At 38.7% G+C, this 18318-nt stretch overlaps 1 long non-coding RNA gene across 1 annotated transcript; it reads right to left on the minus strand.

Annotated features, from left to right (window-relative positions):
* Positions 1–229: 229 nt before the first annotated feature.
* Positions 230–979, minus strand: LOC120087977 (uncharacterized). The gene is made up of 2 exons (XR_005484760.2): positions 740–979; positions 230–655 (listed from the first exon to the last, which is right to left on the minus strand). It is a non-coding gene; the product is annotated as an uncharacterized LOC120087977 (long non-coding RNA).
* Positions 980–18318: the final 17339 nt, after the last annotated feature.

The following is an 18318-nucleotide window of genomic DNA, read 5'->3' on the forward strand; positions in this document are numbered from 1 at the left end:
GTTGCCTTAACAAACTTAACTTCTTCTTATCCCCCACTTTAAGACAATTGAAATCCAATCCCAACAAGAAACTATCCCAAGACATTAAGAGTGAAAAGGATTTGTGAAATACAAGGTTGTAACAAGATTTACCAAGTGAGAAATTGGGAAATCGACAGCTATAAAGCAAAAACAACAGTAAAATTTGATAGCAGAATTTTAATCGTAATGCAGACTTGTGACACCAAGATATTTCAATATTGTTTTCATGCTTTTGTTGCTACCTTGAGTTATTTTTTAGCGTAACAATGTCCACATGTTGAATCAACAAATTCTCTCAATGAATTGGTAAATCTCAACCCCATATTAGCCCAAAAACAGTAATTATATGTCCCTTGTTAAAAAAAAAACATCAAATAAATCTCTACACTGTTTTCCCAATTCCTTTGAGCAATTTTGATCTTATTTGCAGCCAAACCATGCCCATTTCTTCCAACTTACCAAGACGAATCTCGAGTTTATTCCGCTTAAAAGCATCAACCAATTTTCTTCAAAATACAAAAATCCAGCTACTATCATCGTCAATTTCCCCAAATTCAAGCTGCTGTCAAAATTTCCAACTCCTATCGTGCCTCATTTCCTACTGAATTTCCTCACTCTTAACCCTCTCCTACAACTGTTATGATCATAAAAATAGAGGTAACTTAAAGAAATTTAGTCCATTCCTTAATTCCAAGACAGAAACTTGAGAGAAACTCACCAAATAGCAAGAACTTCTCAAAATTTTGGAATTTCTGTTGTCATCCCCTTTTTCTTCTTCCTTTCGCTCACACAAAATGTTTTAGTTCTTCTCCTTCAGCTTCTTCTTTTTTTTCCGATCTACAGCTCCCTCTCGTTGAGACTCCCTTTTTTCCTCTGTTTTTTTTCTTTCTTTCACCGACCCAACCACCTCTTGGCATAAGTATATATATAAAAGAAAAACATTGTTTCCACCGCCTCCAACTCCAACTCCTGCTTGTTACCAACCAAATATCTTCTTCTTTTCTTTTCTTTTTTTTTTTTTTTTTAAAAAAAAAAAAAAAAAAAAAAACTTCCCTTCCTTATCCCATAATATTTGTGGCTGCTACTTATTTCCTATTCGTTAATATTATTTTTCTTTACAATTTTTCATTCAAACTTGTCTTCCACAAAAATATTTCAAAACCAAGTAACCAATATGCCAATTGTAATCAAATGATAAAAAGTTGAAAAGTAGGTCTTACAACTAAGACTCCATTTTATGCTAGTCGACTACAACTTATTCGTTATGTTATTAAAGCTTTTGAGTTTATGGAGTCACTGTGTCTGTTTTGCCTATTAAAGTTGTTCAGGACTTTGATTGCTTACTTCGCTCCTATATTTGGTGAGAGGAGTTGGAAAGTGTTGGTGGGGCTAGGGCTGCTTAATCCGATGTTGAGCTTGTGTAATGAAAGTGGTCTTGGCATCCGTCATATTCTTTCTCGGGATGTTATTGTTGTCATTAAGCTATTGTGGCTTGTTTTGGTTCGCTATGGGTCCTTGTGGCTAGTATTGGTAAAGGCGTATAGCTTGTGGGGTCAAAGTTTTAGGATAGTCAGTGCATCTAAGTTTTTTGCTTGGTATTGGTGGCTATCCTCCGCATTAGGAATAGTTTGAAGTCCATAGTGTTGGATTCGGGAAGTAAGCAGCGGAAGCAAAAACAGGATCGTAAGCATTCTAATTCATTAATTTTGGCTCCAAAACAATATGCTCATAAAATAAAAGGAGGGTTTCTATTGGAATTGGTGTCTTAATTCTCCCGGAGTCTCGTAGTTTGTAATTTATACACATTGTTATGAATAAAATAAGATTTATTTTATCTAGCATTTACTCATATCGAATAAACAAAGCTCCATGGTTATCATATGTAAACTTAAGCATGTATATGAGATATACAAGTGGATCATGCCTTAAGTGATAACCTAAATAGGCTTGTAGTATAAGGATTAAGGATACCTGATCCTTGTGACACTACGAATACGACTGACTTTGTAGAGGTTTGCAAGTGTTGTGAACTACTATAGATGGTAGATCCTGACCATTCATGTGGTGACATGCTAGCGGAGGTGTCCTATACAAAGAGTTTGTATAAGACCAGACCACGAGATGATTCGTCTCTGTATATAACACCGTTGATACTAGAGACTTACATCTCACCTAAACGACCATAGGTGACATGACCTCAATCCTGAGTGTTTTGGGAACTCTTGCCTTTGAGAGCAGTCCTTTGATTAGTGTGCGGATACGAATATGTATGTTTTTGTTATGCTGTGTATGTTTTGTATCGCTTATGCACACTACTGACAGATGAATCATACAAGCTCATGTTGCCATAAACTTGTAACGAAAAAAAAATTGTTATTCTTTATCTTTATGGATATGGACAATGATGAATATGAATGTAATGCAAGTTCATACCCCCAACTATTGCGCTAATGAATGAATGAAAATGCTCTATATGCGCTCAAGTGCTTTGCGATAAAGATATTATGCGATACTACATTCTAAGTGTATGTGTTGATAGTGATATGCTCGTAGTATGCAATGAAGTAGTGCGTGTCACAAGTTTCCTTGCGCTGAAACCAAGTATAATTCCAGTGCAAGTTTCTCAGAATGATCCGAGGTCGAACACGGGGATTGTTGTCGTTAAATGCGATACTAATGTGATATATGCGACAAGTTATAATAAAGAATAAAGAATTTTGGTTTTGCATAAATATAAATTGCGCTGAAAGTAAAATGCGTTGATAAAGTAAATTCCTAAACTACTATGATACAATGGGTCGAGGACCAGCTGTGAAGTTGTACAAAAGAATCTATGAATGCGATGGAAAGTCTTATGAATGAGGCAGAAAGAGAATGAGTAAAGAGTAAAAATATCGCAAGTTCATCAATTGCGTTAAGGACGCAACTAAGGTTTCACTTTCCCTTGGCATACACCTTTCAGTGATCGGCCGCGTTCCCATACGTCTATGGTGAAACAGAGACGAACGTAATGAACGCAAAGTTGTTTCCATCTATGAAAATACTTCTCGCTTTAGTTAACGCATTCTTCCAACCTTCTCTCGATAGGCAGAATAACATCTTCACTTCTGCTCTCACAGGTGAAGATGTCGTCGAGCATGCTTTAGCTAAACTTAATTGATTACCTTAACACAGATTAACTCACTTGCTTAATTCTCCCTTTTTACCCAAGGGATTAAGAACACATCATGGAGAAAATGGACGATAAATGTATGAAAAGGGACAAAGAGATGATAATGATGACGATGATAACATTTAATTCTAAATATAAGCGTTTGATACATGATTGTGAATGAGGGATTAAAGAAGATGAACACAAAAGATGAATTAAAGAATAGAAACAAATACGGAAAGAGTGTCAACGTCTCGACACATATCCCAATCGGAGACTTGTGCTTGCCGGCGTATGGATGTAGTGGAAAGGAAAGCTTCCCTCTCAGGCTTGCTTTCTCGGTAGAATTGACCTTTTGCACAAAGCTTCAGCTTTGGGAATCGGAAGAATTCCTTGCTCGGAGGCTCACTTTTCAGCCTTGTCTCGCAGTTCTCCTGGATTTACTCTATAAAGTCTCTTCAGACCAGCCTCTGGACACCGATCCCGTATTCAAGGAAGCTATTTATAGACAAGACCTTGGCTCTTTGAATTTGGTCCCACTGTATAATTCTGATAATTCCTGCTATGGCATAATGGAAAATTCCTCTCTGCTCCACGATCAATCTGTCAGAATTGCACAACGGAAAGTTGTACACTTGTCAGAATCGTCCGCGAATACGTTACTCTTCACATCTTCGATCGATCGCCGCATGCGGTGTTGTTTTTTGATTACCGCATGCGGTTGAAATGTGTTGATCTCTAGAGTCCATGATCAATCGTCGCATGCGCCGTCATTGCATTGATCATTTCTTCGTTCTTGATCGATTGGCGCATGCGATGTAGATACGTTGTACATTTTATCTTCGAGCCATTAACACATATGGTGACTTATTTCCTGCAAAATAGAGACTGATACATTCTATTTCGTCATCGCAATGGGGTTAATGGATGCGTTTACGACATTTCATAATTTTCATATTTCTCAGCCAATTCTTATACTATCGACGCAACTTTCCTCTTTTTTTGTCGCAATATCTAAATAAAACAGCACAAATAACTTGTATTTCTACAAGTTATCACACCCCCAAATTTAGATATATGCTTGTCCTTAAGCATATCTTCAACTAAGGCAATTTCGCTCAATTCCTATCCTAACTTTGCGTCGATTGGCTGCTCTGAATGATCCACCTCTACAACATTACTTAACAATGCAATTTCCTTCTATCCTTTAAAAATTCATCAACATGCTCTACTTTATTCTTTTCTACAACAAATCTCTACCCAAAGATTCTCTTCTTGTTTTGAGAAAAGTGTGTTCTTCTTGTAAAAACAACTAGGTGTGTGTTTATGTGGTGACCTGGTTTGCGTCATTTTATTAGAGACTGTTGATCATGGTTACACCCTTCGGTTTGGCTTGCTCCCACAGGTGTCATACGAGCATCCAACTACGGTTGTGTACCAATCTCAACTTCAACTCTTGATTTTCAACCAAGTTTTACTTTTGCTGGTCAAAGGAGTTGTCTCTTCTATTCTTATTTTCTCTTTTCATATTACGTCGATCCTGCAAACCTACCTTCGTTTTGACTTGCTCCCATGGGTGACATGCGAATATCCAACTACGAACAAGTTTCTTTCACGACTTAACTCTTATCAGGTTGGGATTTTTCCTTGCGCTGACATTTGAGTTTTTATGATTTTTTTTTTGTTGATATAATGAACGCATTTTCCTAATAATGACCGCATTTGCTCAGACCTTCCCCACCCCTAAATTTAGAGATGCGCAAGGTCCTCATTGCGTTGTTTTGGACAGAAAAGACAAAACACTTAGTCAAAATTTTGAAAAGAAGGTTTGAGCAGAGTCTTAAAATAGAAAAGGTAAAGCAGTGCTATTGTTATAAATTATCTAAGTGTTAGTCAGAAAGTGCAAAGTATAAGAAATATTGCTAAGGGTATGCATATTACTCATCATGGCAGCCCAATTAATAACGCAAAATAAAAGACAAGGAATATCGCAATATTTGACAAAGGATGATAAGTAAAGAGGTTAACGCATATGGAAAGAATAGTACTCAATTGTATTAAAATTAACTAAGTATACAAAGAAGTATAATCATCGCAACACAAAATTTAAGCATGTATAAAAAATCAAGGTATAGCTTCTAAACATAAAAAAAATATTGAATGAATAAAAGAATGGCCGCAAACGAAAAATTGCAGATTTTTTTAGAAGGTGGCACACCCCCAAATTTAGAGTTGCGACGGGGGCTCTAGAGGAGGATTTTGTGGAGGAACTCGAGGAGCTTCTTCAAAATGCAGAGGTTGCTGTAAATGGGAGGCACCATGGGACCATGTAAATAGGCTGTCAAAAAGTTAAAGTATTCATGGTTGTGCTCCGCCATTTGTCTCTGGTTCAAGTGGATAGTGAAAATATTGCATTGAATATTGATCAACACCTGGCGCTTCATCGCAATACTGCATTGCACCTTTGCATGGCTCTCTTGTAACTTCGTTATTCTTTGGTAGAAGAAATCTTGTTGATGAGAGAGAAGAGAACGCATCTCTGCTAGGTCAGCAGCAAGGGTTGCGGTGGTGGGATGCACCTGCGATGTTTCACCATCAACGGTTTGAGGTTGAGCGGAAGTGCCTTCACTCAAACCGTGTGGGTCGTCAACATGCAGCGATGGAGGTGAAAAATGCGGTGGAGATGGATGGGGGGAAGATGCTGCTGGGGATGTGTTGGTTGAATCGGGAGCGAAGAGAAGATTGGTAAAGTGTCCCAGAAGTGGGGAAAGGGGTTCCATAGGTGGGCTTGGAGGGCGAATAATGAAAGGTAAGGGGTTCAAGGGTAATTGGTCTTGCGTAGATTGCTCTTGGACTTTTTCCTTGCCTTTGTCATCTTTGCACTGCTTCTTTGGCTTGGGCTGTTGCGACGCATTCAGATTGATAAGGGGTCGTTTGAGTGGAAGCTCCGGGTAGTGAAGAGAGTCCTTGAGAAGCATTCTCAAGATCTTTGTGTTGATGAGACCGTGGACTTCTGGCATTGACTCCTCTTCAATACCTACACCCATAGAGAGGTATAAGCTTGAAATCATCCAAGGAAAGAAATACTGGCCTCTCACACGCCCTACAAAACCTCGAATTTTCTTTGCAATCAGTTGGCCCACGTCAATCGGAATACCGTGCGCTATGCAATATGCGGCCAGTACTCGATCCTTTGAAACTGTTTTGTCATGCGATATAGGGATGAGTCACCTTTTCACAAGTAAACCCAAAGACGTGCTTCAGGAAGCAGTTTGTTGAACGCAAGGGACTTAATGCCTTTCAAAGATACCGACCACTGAGTGCCCGGTTGCGTTAATGTTCTCAGCGCATCCTCTATTTGTTCTTCTTCGGGATCATCAATAATTTTGTTACCCGACGCATCCGGGATGTCCTTCATTTTATATAATTCGTTGATGTCCCTTCCGCTGAATGGCACTGTCCACCCTTTCACGATCACCGCATCTTTAGTGCCATGAAGCCGTCCATTCTAAAAACCTCTCACTACCATTGGAATTATGACGGATGGGCATTGGCAGAATGTCTCCCAACCTTGCTCCAGTACAACACTTGTAATTAAATCAGGTAGTGGCATTGACGTGGGAAAGAACCCCATCTCCATCATCATGTCATCATTTTCCTTCTTCGTTGATGGACGTCTTTTGGTCAACGCAGGCTCACTGCTTCCAACTTTTGCTTTGCCCTTATCTTGAGCCAACACAAGGTGGGACTTTTGTATCTGTTTGCATTCCCGTTCCTTGCATTGATCTTCTTCTTCCTTTTTCCACTCCACAACTTTTTTTCTTTTAGTCTCTCTAATACGCTGCACATTTGCTTTTTCAAATTGCTCTGAGGCCAGCAATATGCACTGCTCATCCTCGAGCCTTTTTCTTTCTTCTTCTGCTGAAATTTCGTTGTTACGGCGTACTTCCTCATCGTGGAGTTTTCTTGCCAAATCGCCAGATGCGATGATTTGGCGCGCACGTAACATCTTTTCTTGTTTTTGCTCTTCTTCTTTTTTTCTCATTTTCTTATCTTCTGCTAGACTTTGCCAAAATTGTGGGCACTTGTTGACCCTTGTGACGCCGTATTAGAGGGGTAATGTCTGAATCCTCTCGGTCTTCAGTCGCAACCGTTCTGATATACGTTGATGCCTCTTGAGGTTGCGCTGATTCTTTTTCTTGTGGTGACACCCCCTCTTCCACCCTTGCGGTGGTGGATTCTCCGTCGACATCTGAGCTTTCCATCCTCTTCCTCTTTTCTTCCTTCTTCAGGCGCTTCTCTTCTCGCCTGCGCTCTCTCTTCTCACTCGACTTCTTTTCTTTATTCTTCTTCTTTGGTCGGGCCTTTTCATCTCCTTCTTCCTGCTTGCCTTTGCCTTTTCTTTTCTTTTTCCCTTCAGTCGTTTCCGGCAGCTTTTTCACTTCCACCTTCTCCAAAGAAACTCTGATGGGTCCCGCATAGGATTCTATTTGAACAGTTTCCTTAGGATCCGCAATGGCTAGGGTGCTTCTCCGCGAAGCTTCTACCATCTCCTCCTTCGAAGACAAGGGATGATTAACAACTCCGGCTTCGGGTAGCCCTCCTTTTTTCTCCATGTTGCTCAGGATACTCCCAAATACTTCTTTGTCATCTTTTCTTTTCTTCTCACTTTCTGATGACAGTGCTGGGAGTGGGGCACTCTCCGTGCTCGGCCCCTCTCGGATTGGGAGGGTTTGGCTATAGCAGGTATTCGCTGAGGCTTTTCGGCGATTCTTTGGATAGGCTTCGGTTGGCCAGTGAGGCGGCGGCTTGCTGCGAGGAATGCCGCCTCCCTTACGGTGACTTGGGTTGGGGAAGGTGATAAAGGTAGGGAAGATGAATGTGAAGATTGCTCGTCCATGGTTTTGGTGAGTGGAAGAGTTGGAAAATTTCTTTGGGACTTAGGAAGAAATTCCGAAGGTTTGGTATGCAGAGAATTTGCTTAGGGTTTCTTTTTGCTTGAGATTCAAATAAACTTTCTCAGACGAAGAAGGAGAGAATTTATAGGTTGGGCCTTGATGGGCCCAACGCAAATTCTGCGTGGCAGGCTTCGAGATACTCAAAAAGCCTGTCCGTCGCGCTCCTCGCATTTATGAATTAGCAGAAAAGGACGTCCTTTCATCTGTTAAGTCATCATTTCCTTGGAAACCTAAACGATTAGACTACTCTCTTGCAAAAATAATTTATCTTTTGTATTTTATTCGGACAGGCGCAAGGTTAAAGATTAACGCAATGCATCCGTTACCGCAAATGCATATTTGTGGAGGACGGACAACAACGCATGCATTAGCGCAACACACCCCTCAACTCAGCGCAGTTTTGGAGGACGAGTGCACGGTATTTCTATTGGCACAACACTACCTCAACATAATGCGTTTTCGCTAAGGACAGGCGCAGAATACATACGCGCGCAACACACCCCTCAGCGCAATGCATTTTTTTAAGATGGACGCAAAGTGTATCTTATCAGCACAAGATACACACGTCATCGCAATGCATACCGGATGTTTAAAGTTTATTATCATTATTATTATATTATTATTTTATTATTATTTTATTATTATTTTTTTTCATATTTTTAATTCATCAACAACGCAAGTCTATTAAGACTTTACGATGTTCATTTTCTTTTTAGTCAGTCATTCACAGAGATTTAAGAACAACACAAACTACAGCAGAAAAGTAAGTAAATTGAACAAGGCATGAAAATAACACAATTGAATTAAATTGACAGTAAATTCATAAAGCGGTAAAGGCTAATTTTAGTAAGTAGTAAATAATGCAATGCAGAAAACAGTAAAGGAAAGCTGTAAAGAAAGCATTAACGAAAGCAGTAAACATAGATTTTAGGGATGCTGATTGAAAGACAAATTCTTCTCGATTACCGCAATCCGCATCCCCGCAGGCGGTCAAGCTTGACTGCACAATGTCATCAAGGACATTGTTCCTTCCAATGAGATCCCGGGGCTTCTGAATTACTTGGCAGCGTTCCCGGTGTTCTGTTGCGAAGCTTGGCTGCCAATTGTCCGACATGGATCTCCAAGTTCCTTATTGAAGACGCCTGTGACTACATGACTGCGTCATTTTTCTCAATGTATTGTTTCAGCAAGGACTCCAATGATGATGAATTTACAGAGGTGTTGGAAGTGGACGATTGGTTATGTGGTTGCCTTTGATGACTCTGATTCTGATTCTGGTGAAAAGATGGAGGATTTCCTTGATTCCCCAAATTGTTGTTCTGATGATTCCTCTGGCCTCTTTGGTCAGTGTTACCTCCCCAACCAAAGGTAGGATGATTCTGCCAACTTGGATTGTAAGTGTTGCTGTAAGGGTTGTTTTGGATAGCAAACACTGATTGCGGGTTTGATGGGCACATCTCTACAGCATGGCCCCCTTCGCATTGGACACAACTTATTGCGGCCACTTGCGCTGAACTTTGAGAAAGGGCACCTTGGTTAATTACCATCGTTTGAAGGAAAGAGGTCACCGCGGCCATTTATGCGGCCAAGGTTGTCATTGTATCTGCTGGTACAATGGCGTTTTCAGTTCTTCTTCTCTTGGGGCCTCTTCACCTATACCCGTCATCCACCCAATCATTCGTGTTTCGCAAAATGCGATCAAGGATGACCTTGGCTTCCATGTAGGTCTTATCCATAGATCCTCTTGCTGCAGAGGCGTCAGCAATGGCTTGCATTGATCGATTCAGGCTGTTATAAAAAGCTTCCATCAGAACACAATCGGGAATCCCGATATGCAGACAATTCTTCACTAATCTTCTGAAACGCACCTAGGTGGTTCTTAGAGTCTCGTTATCCACTCGAAATTTAGCACATCCTTTCGTCTCCTTGCGTTGATGGCTGAAGGGAAGAATTTCTTCATGAACTGTTCCACCAACTAGTCCCATGACGTGATTTCATTTGGCTCCAAAAAATGAGCCCACCTTTTTGCCTCATCCCTCAGTGTGTACGAGAAGAGGTAAAGTCTAATCCCTTCAGGGGTGACGCCAGGGATGGAGAAAGTGTTGCACATCTTCATAAAGTTGGTCAGATGGGCGTGCGGGTCTTCACCTTGTAGACCTCCGAATTGCCCCGCGTTTTGTATCATCTAGAGCATGTCTGGCTTTATTTCAAATCGTGCATTCTCTTCAACCATTGGTCGTGAAATTTCGGGCGAAAAGTCGTAAAGATTCGACGCCGCATAGTTTCTCATGGGAATATTGCGATCAGCAGCAAAAAAGACAGGATCTTGTGTTGGCCGATTCGCCCCCTAATTTCCTTCAGGCCTCTCGTTGTTAACCATATTTACTCTTCTTCGCCTGATTCTGTTCTGGCGTGCACTTGCATGAAAAGTATGCTCGATCTCTGGGTCAGCTTCCAATTCTGGATCAGTTCCAGTACTCATAAACCATCAGCTTGCTCTTCGCAATAAACAGACGGTACAATAGAGATCTGTCCTGCAAAATATCACAAAAGTACTCAACACTAACTGTTACCAATCCTCAGAAACGGTGCCATAAACTTGTGCGCATACGAATATGTATGTTTTTGTTATGTTGTGTATGTTTTGTATCGCTTATGCACACTACTGACGGGTGAATCATACAAGCTCATGTTGCCATAAACTTGTAACTAAAAAAAATTGTTATTCTTTATCTTTATGGATATGAACAATGATGAATATGAATGTAATGCAAGTTCATGTCCCCAACTATTGCACTAATGAATGAATGAAAGTGCTCTATATGCGCTCAAGTGCTTTTCGATAAAGATATTATGAGATACTACGTTCTAAGTATATGCGTTGATAGTGATATGCTTGTAATGTGCGATAAAGTAGTGCGTGTCACAAGTTTCCTTGCGCTGAAACCAAGTATAATTCCAACGCAAGTTTCTCAGAATGATTCGAGATCGAACACGGGGATTGTTGTCGTTAAATGCGATACTAATGTGATATATGCGACCGATTATAATAAAGAATAAAGAATTTTGGTTTTGTAGAAATATAAATTTCACTGAAAGTAAAATGCGTTGATAAAGTAAATTCCTAAACTACTATGATACAGGGGGTCGAGGACCGGCTGTGAAGTTGTACAAAAGAATCTATGAATGCAATGGCAAGTCTTATGAATGAGGCAGAAAGAGAATGAGTAAAGAGTAAAAACATCGCAAGTTCATCAATCGCGTTAAGAACACATCATGGAGAAAATGGATGATAAATGTATGGAAAGGGACAGATAGACGATAATGATGAAAATGATAACATTGAATTCTAAATATATGCGTTTGATACATGATTGTGAATGAGGTATTAAAAAAGATGAACACAAAAGATGAATTAAAGAATAGAAACAAATACGGAAAGAGTGTCAACGTCTTGACACAGATCCTGATTGGAGACTTGTGCTAGCTGGCGTATGGATGTAGTGGAGAGGAAAGCTTCCATCTCAGGCTTGCTTTCACGGTAGAATGGAGCTTTTGCAAAGAGCTTCAGCTTTGGGAATCAGAAGAATTCCTTGCTCGAAGACTCACTTTTCAGCCTTGTCTCGTAGTTCTCCCGGATTTACTCTGTAAAGTCTCTTCAGACCAGCCTCTTGACACTGATCCTGTATTCAAGGAAGCTATTTATAGACAAGACCTTGGCTCTTTGAATTTGTGGCCCACTGTATAATTTTGATAATTCCTGCCATGGCGTAATGGAAAATTCATCTATGCTCCACGATCAATCTGTCAGAATTGCACAACGAAAAGCTGTACACTTGTCAGAATCGTCCGCGAATGCATTGCTCTTCACATCTTCGATTGATCACCGCATGCGGTGTTGTTTTTTGATTACCGCATGCAGTTGAAATGTGTTGATCTCTAGAGTCCATGATCGATCATCACATGCGTCGTCATTACGTTGATCATTTCTTCATTCTCGATCGATTGACGCATGCATTGTACATTTTGTTTTCGAGCCATTAACGTATGCAGTGACCTATTTCCTGTAAAACAGAGACTGTAACATTATATTTCGCCATCACAATGGGGTTAGTGGATGTGTTTACGATATTTCCTAATTTTCGTATTTCTCAGCCAATTCTTATACTATCGATGCAACTTTCCTCTCTTTTTGTCGTAATATCTAAATAAAACAGCACAAATAACTTGTATTTTTACAAGTTATCAATTAGTATGGGTGAGAGTGGCCAGATTTCCAACTCAACATGTCTACCTTTTTGGGGACTTGTCTGATTTAGAAGCTGGGAACTCGGTTACATGAGATGGAATTCACTCCTTCCCCGAAGCAGGGGTAAGTGGATAGATTGCTCCCTTAAGGGCTGATTCTGGGGCTTAAACATAGTGGCCACAATTTCTCTTTGGAAGAGAGGACTTAGTCATAGGAGGACTATGACTTATGTTCATTAGAGGGATCAGTGGTACTTAAGAAGTTAGATGTAACTACAGGGGCATAACGGTTATTGGCCCAACTGTACTTACGAGCGATATGTGAAGGGTTATCGCACTGTTGATTAGTTGATACGAACACATAATATATATGTAGTAAGGAGAATCCAGTTGTCGATCTTTAGTGGAGTATCTGGCAGTTAATAGATTGTGAATCTCGTGACTAAAGAGTTTAGTCAGTTATTCACGTACCATTGGAGCTTCGAGCTACATGTTCATAAGGTCCCCTTGGTAGCTCAATGGATTCAAGTTGAGAATCAGGTCTTGGTGTTGATTTGAAATGTTCAAATTGACAAGAGGTAATTCGATTATATATGATATGATCGGTGTGATGTATGAGGTACATCAAGTGGAGGATTAATGTAAATGAGATTTACATTAAGTACCATGAAATAATAATAAAAAAAAAACTACGGTTTATATGTTTCATGAGATGAAATATTAAAACTATAGGTTATAAATATACTATGGTAAGTTTGTTATCATATATATTTATAATAATATTAATTATTGGATAATTATCTTTTTTTTTTTCTCTAATAACCAATTGAGTGGGACGTTATTGGTGGTTTCATGATAACCGTGAGATAAAAGAAAAAATGTTTTCCTAAATTTAGTTTTTGATTGAGATTTCTATTCTCGGAAAGTTCTCACGGTGACTGTCAAATGAATGAGATTCACTAAATGACAGCTGAAGAGAGTCTAGACGATCGTGGAGTGACACTACACGATAATTCACTCAGCTGGCCTATTAGCTAAACGATCGCATATCATTTCTAAAAAATTAGGCATCGTCTAAACGATAGACCTTATCATCTCCCACTAGCTCAATCCTTTACATGATTGTTCTTCCTTCGGTCTCTTCCTCTAACCAAGTCCACACAGAGCCCACACTTCTGGATTCTCACACTAAGAATACCAAGGTAGCCATTGTGGTGGTGTCGTATTCAACTCGACATTGTTCGAGGTTTTTGGAGGTCGTTCGCTGTGTTCATGATCTTGGAGTTTGTTGTGTTCGCAATTGTTGTGATCGTGCTGTGTTGTGGTCGTAGTGTTCGAGCATTCGAGTTTGCAATCTTACTGATTGTTCGAGCGTTCGTGATCAAGGTTGTTGAAGATGAGTTTTCAAAGGTATGTTATTCTTTCCTTTGATCATATTAAAAGCATACTGTAATTTCGTATTGTGCATAGCCTGTATGTTTTCATTTCTCGATTGTAATTGTTAATGTTCAAATACAAATGAAATTTGGAACGATCATTCCGCTGCTCATGCTATTTGAACGGTATTTGTCAACATAAACACTTGATTTTCATTTTCTTGGAAAAATATACTACTTTTGGATTGCCTATAAATAGGCATGCTATTTGAACGGTATTCCAATACTTAAGGTCTCCACACCAACATATGTGCTGATCTATTCTCTAGATTTCTGAATTATGTAAACATCTTTTACGTCTCATAAACAACTTTTACGAGTTCTCCACATTTCATATGGAGTTTCAGAAAATACCTTTAAAATTAGAATGATGTTAAAAAACAATTAAGGTAACTAGGTGTAGAGAGTTTTCACCGAATTTCATGTTCTATCAAAATAGCTCTAAAAATCTCAAACTCTCTATTTATACTTTGACCCAATCGAAGTATTTCATATTTATTTTACCTAACAAGTTTTATACACCTTGAACCTTTCAAGTGTTCTAAACTTTTTACTTAAGTTGAAAAACTCTTTGCCTTATTCATTTGTAGCCGTTTAAATATCTAAATATTTGCAAATAACTTTTAATTTGGTTGATTTTAACAGAAGTTGCCTTATAGTAGAACAAATATAACTTTTGATAATGAACATTTCATTTATAACAAAGGTTTATATACAATATTTTTTTTACAAAAGATAAAAGAACTTTCATTACAGTAATAAAAGTAAACAAGTTTATCTTTTGTCAGCAACTGCATCTCCCACTGGTTGTTATGAGAAATACTCCCCTATTCAAAACTTAGAGTTTACAAGGAACTAGTTTTCTTGTCTTGCTTTCTTTGCTCTTTTCTCCGCAAGCTATCGTGGGCAGTTTCTTTTCCAGTGCCCTTCTTCATTGCAGTGGAAACATTTTCCTTTATCTGCAGCATTTGCTTTGCCCTTTTTACTAGTAGGTTTCTTCTTCCCTTTCCCCTTATTCTTCTTTACCATAATACACTTATTCTTTTAAGAATAAGCAATATCAGGCTTCTTAGAGGACGATTCTCTTTTCTCAGTAGTAGTAACATTTACTTCTGATTTCAGTCCTTTAGCCCTCATCTTGGTTTGGTAAGCCTGTAGCTCATTGAGAAGCGTAGTCAAGTTATACTCTATTTTATTCATCAATGCGTTGGTACAAAACTACAAGAAACTTTTCGGAAGAAATTCAAGAATAAACCAACTTGACTCTTCTCATCAACGACAACACCATTTACTTTTGCCACGTTGAAATGGACCATCATGTCCAGGACATGTTCTCTAACAGAGGCCCCTTCTTTCATACGACAGTTGTAAACGTATTTGATAGCATCATGCCTCAGGGAGAAGGACGGTTGTCCAAACATCCCACGTAGAGATTCCATGATCTCTCTGGCAGTACTCATGCTTTCATGTTTCTTGGCCAATACATCAGATATGCTGACAAGAATATAGGCACAGGCTTTCTTGTTACCCCCGATCCATCTATCGTATGCATCTCGAATATTTTGGTTTGTATGTAAGCTAGGAATGGGAGGACACTCTTTTGTTAAAATGAACCTCAAATCATCTATCACTAATATTTTATTTAAGTTCATTTCCACGTAGAATAGTTATCCCCGATAAGTTTATCAGAAGCCAATAGTTGTACTAAAGAACTCATTATTCTGAAAATATAAACAAATTTTATTAGAAGATTGCTTTTAAATCCAATCAAGTTTTAGAAAAGTAATAATGTACCCAAAATTTATTTATTTTTACAACAATACTATAGTGAGTTAGAATAAGTGATACCGAGGGGCAGTCAAATACTCCTTCACTAAAGAAAGACATTTTTGACTAAATACTATCTCCAGAATAACTCATATTTCAATAGTCATTTAGCTACCGATTTTGGTCAGAGCTTACTAATATTTTAGTAATCCTGTAAGTGCGACCCTCCATTTTTAGACCTCAGAGGTTGTCCCCAACGATGCTACCGAATTGGAAAATCAAGGTTGGAAAATGAACTAAGAAATTCTATCCATTTCTGAAGCTTGAGTTGTTCTGAATCCTATGTTACAACCCTTCGAGGGGATAACCGTCGTTAAACGACTAGCAAGGCCGACTTAAAGATGTCAAAAAGGCGCAACATAGGAATCTCACAGTCCAAACAAACGGTAGAGACCGCAGGACACGTTAACATATATCCTTTACCACTTACTATGAACTACTTCCCCTATTCACCTTGATATTGACCCATACAAACACTTTCCGAATAGAGATCACTCCCAGGGTGACACAAAACGTCATATGAATCTCACGGTGTGAACTTTTTAGAGACGTGAGAGTTGAAATCAATATATCGTATATTTGATTTTACATTGAACAACTTCTCATCATTCACCTTGATATTGACTCATGCAAACACTTTCCGAATAGAGGTCACTCCCAGGGTGACACAAAGCGTCGCATGAATCTCACCGTGTGAAACTCTTATGACGTGAGAATGAAAATAAAAATAACACTTTTGATTTTGTTGTGAACAACTTCCCCTATTCACCATAATCTCGATTCATGTACTCACTTTCTGAATGGAGTTCACTCCTAGGGTGACACGAAACGAAACATGAATCTCGATTGTGAACTCTTAGGGAAATAAGAGCTAAGAATGGCATATCGTATATATTATTAATCTCTCACTTAAGCATTCTTAGATTCCCACCGAAGTGTTCTAATAACATATCGTATATGTTATTAAACTTCTACTGAAGTGTCCTAACATTTGTTTGGATATATCTTTACTTAGGTTTGTTCTGGCTAATTAAACAACCTAAGTCTAGGTTTTTATCCAAGTATAACGTTTATATTTGGATTTGACCTACGATGTCTAGGTGATAAACCAGTTTTAAAACCTCTCACCGCTCACGTATTACTTATAAAACCGATCAACAACACTCAATTATTCGGCCATAATCCCCAGGTAGGAGGTGTTTCGAAGACGTCAACTTAAATACCCCTAGCCTTAGACAGAATTATATACCGGTTGAGTTTGTAACCATATTTTACAAGATGTCGACCTATTTTAACTATTAAACAGGTGATTAACCTACGTGAGCATGTAACTTATCTTTATGAATTTTAAATGTCTAGCCCAATTTTATAACAACTTACAAAATTTTAGACATGCTAAGCATCTATAACATACATCAAAGGCATTCAACATTTAATATAACATTTATATTAAAACATTTGAAACCTTATACATGCATACTATATATTGTAACATTTTATAGCATACTTTCAATGCATGTAACATGCTACCTATGGTGGGATTTTAAATCTACATGGCATACTTTATGCACATACAAGATTTATTTAATTATAACATACATCACATGCATAAACAATTAAACACAAACTAATATGGTTTTAGTTTTGACATTTTCAGGAGGTTGTTTGGCTGAGGAAATTCCTTATAGATTTGGAAGTTGTTCCAAATATGGATTTGTCGATCACTCTCTATTGTGATAACAGCGGGGCTGTGGCAAATTCGAAGGAACCTTGGAGTCATCGTCGGGGCAAGCACATAGAGCGAAAATACCACTTGATCAGGGAGATTATGCATCACGGTGATGTGATAGTTACGAAGATCGCATCGGAGCACAACGTTGCTGATCCATTGAAAAAGACTCTCACGACTAAAATGTTTGAGGGTCACCTGGAGATTCTGGGTCTGTAGGACATGCGACATCTTGTCTAGAGCAAGTGGGAGATGATACTGCGGTATGCCCTAGTTTATTGTATATTGTACATGTATTTATCTTGTATTGTACATTAGTCTCCCGAGGCATTAGGACACCACCACAACACTAACCTTTGAAGATACCCTTGAATCACGAATTCCAGCTGCAATCTCCCTTCCTATGGATGAGAACTTAATGCGTGTGTTTTATCTTCAATACCACCACAAGGTCTTCCCTACGATTAAGATTGGTGCCATAGATCTCCTAATTAACGATTAAGATAGGATAGCCCTAACCCTAATCTATCTACATGCTTCTACCTCTATTGGGTTCCTTAGCGGTCATATTGAAGATAAAACACGCGCATTAAGTTCCAGGATTCAATTGCGTCGATTAATTGTTAAGATAGCTACGCGCATTAAGTTCTAAGATTCAATTGTGTCGATTAATTGTTAAGATAGCTTACTCAATTAACCAAAATTTCTCCAAATCTAATAATTAGTGCGTCCTAGGATAGCCGTTGAACACACAATTACTATTGCCTCTTGGAGATCTTGGCTAGACATTTTATCGAACACATTAAAAGCAACATATTCAATTATGAGCGAATGTGACAAAACCAAGCATCTAGGCTAAACATGTCGAGATATAGATCATTCAACATGCTTCAAGAATTAAAATCAGATTCAAGAATGCTCAAATTCAGGTTGTTAATGATAAAGAAA

Source organism: Benincasa hispida, chromosome 1 (genome assembly GCF_027475165.1).
Source record: "Benincasa hispida cultivar pf3 chromosome 1, pf3_genome.v1.1, whole genome shotgun sequence".
Lineage (NCBI taxonomy): Eukaryota > Viridiplantae > Streptophyta > Magnoliopsida > Cucurbitales > Cucurbitaceae > Benincasa > Benincasa hispida.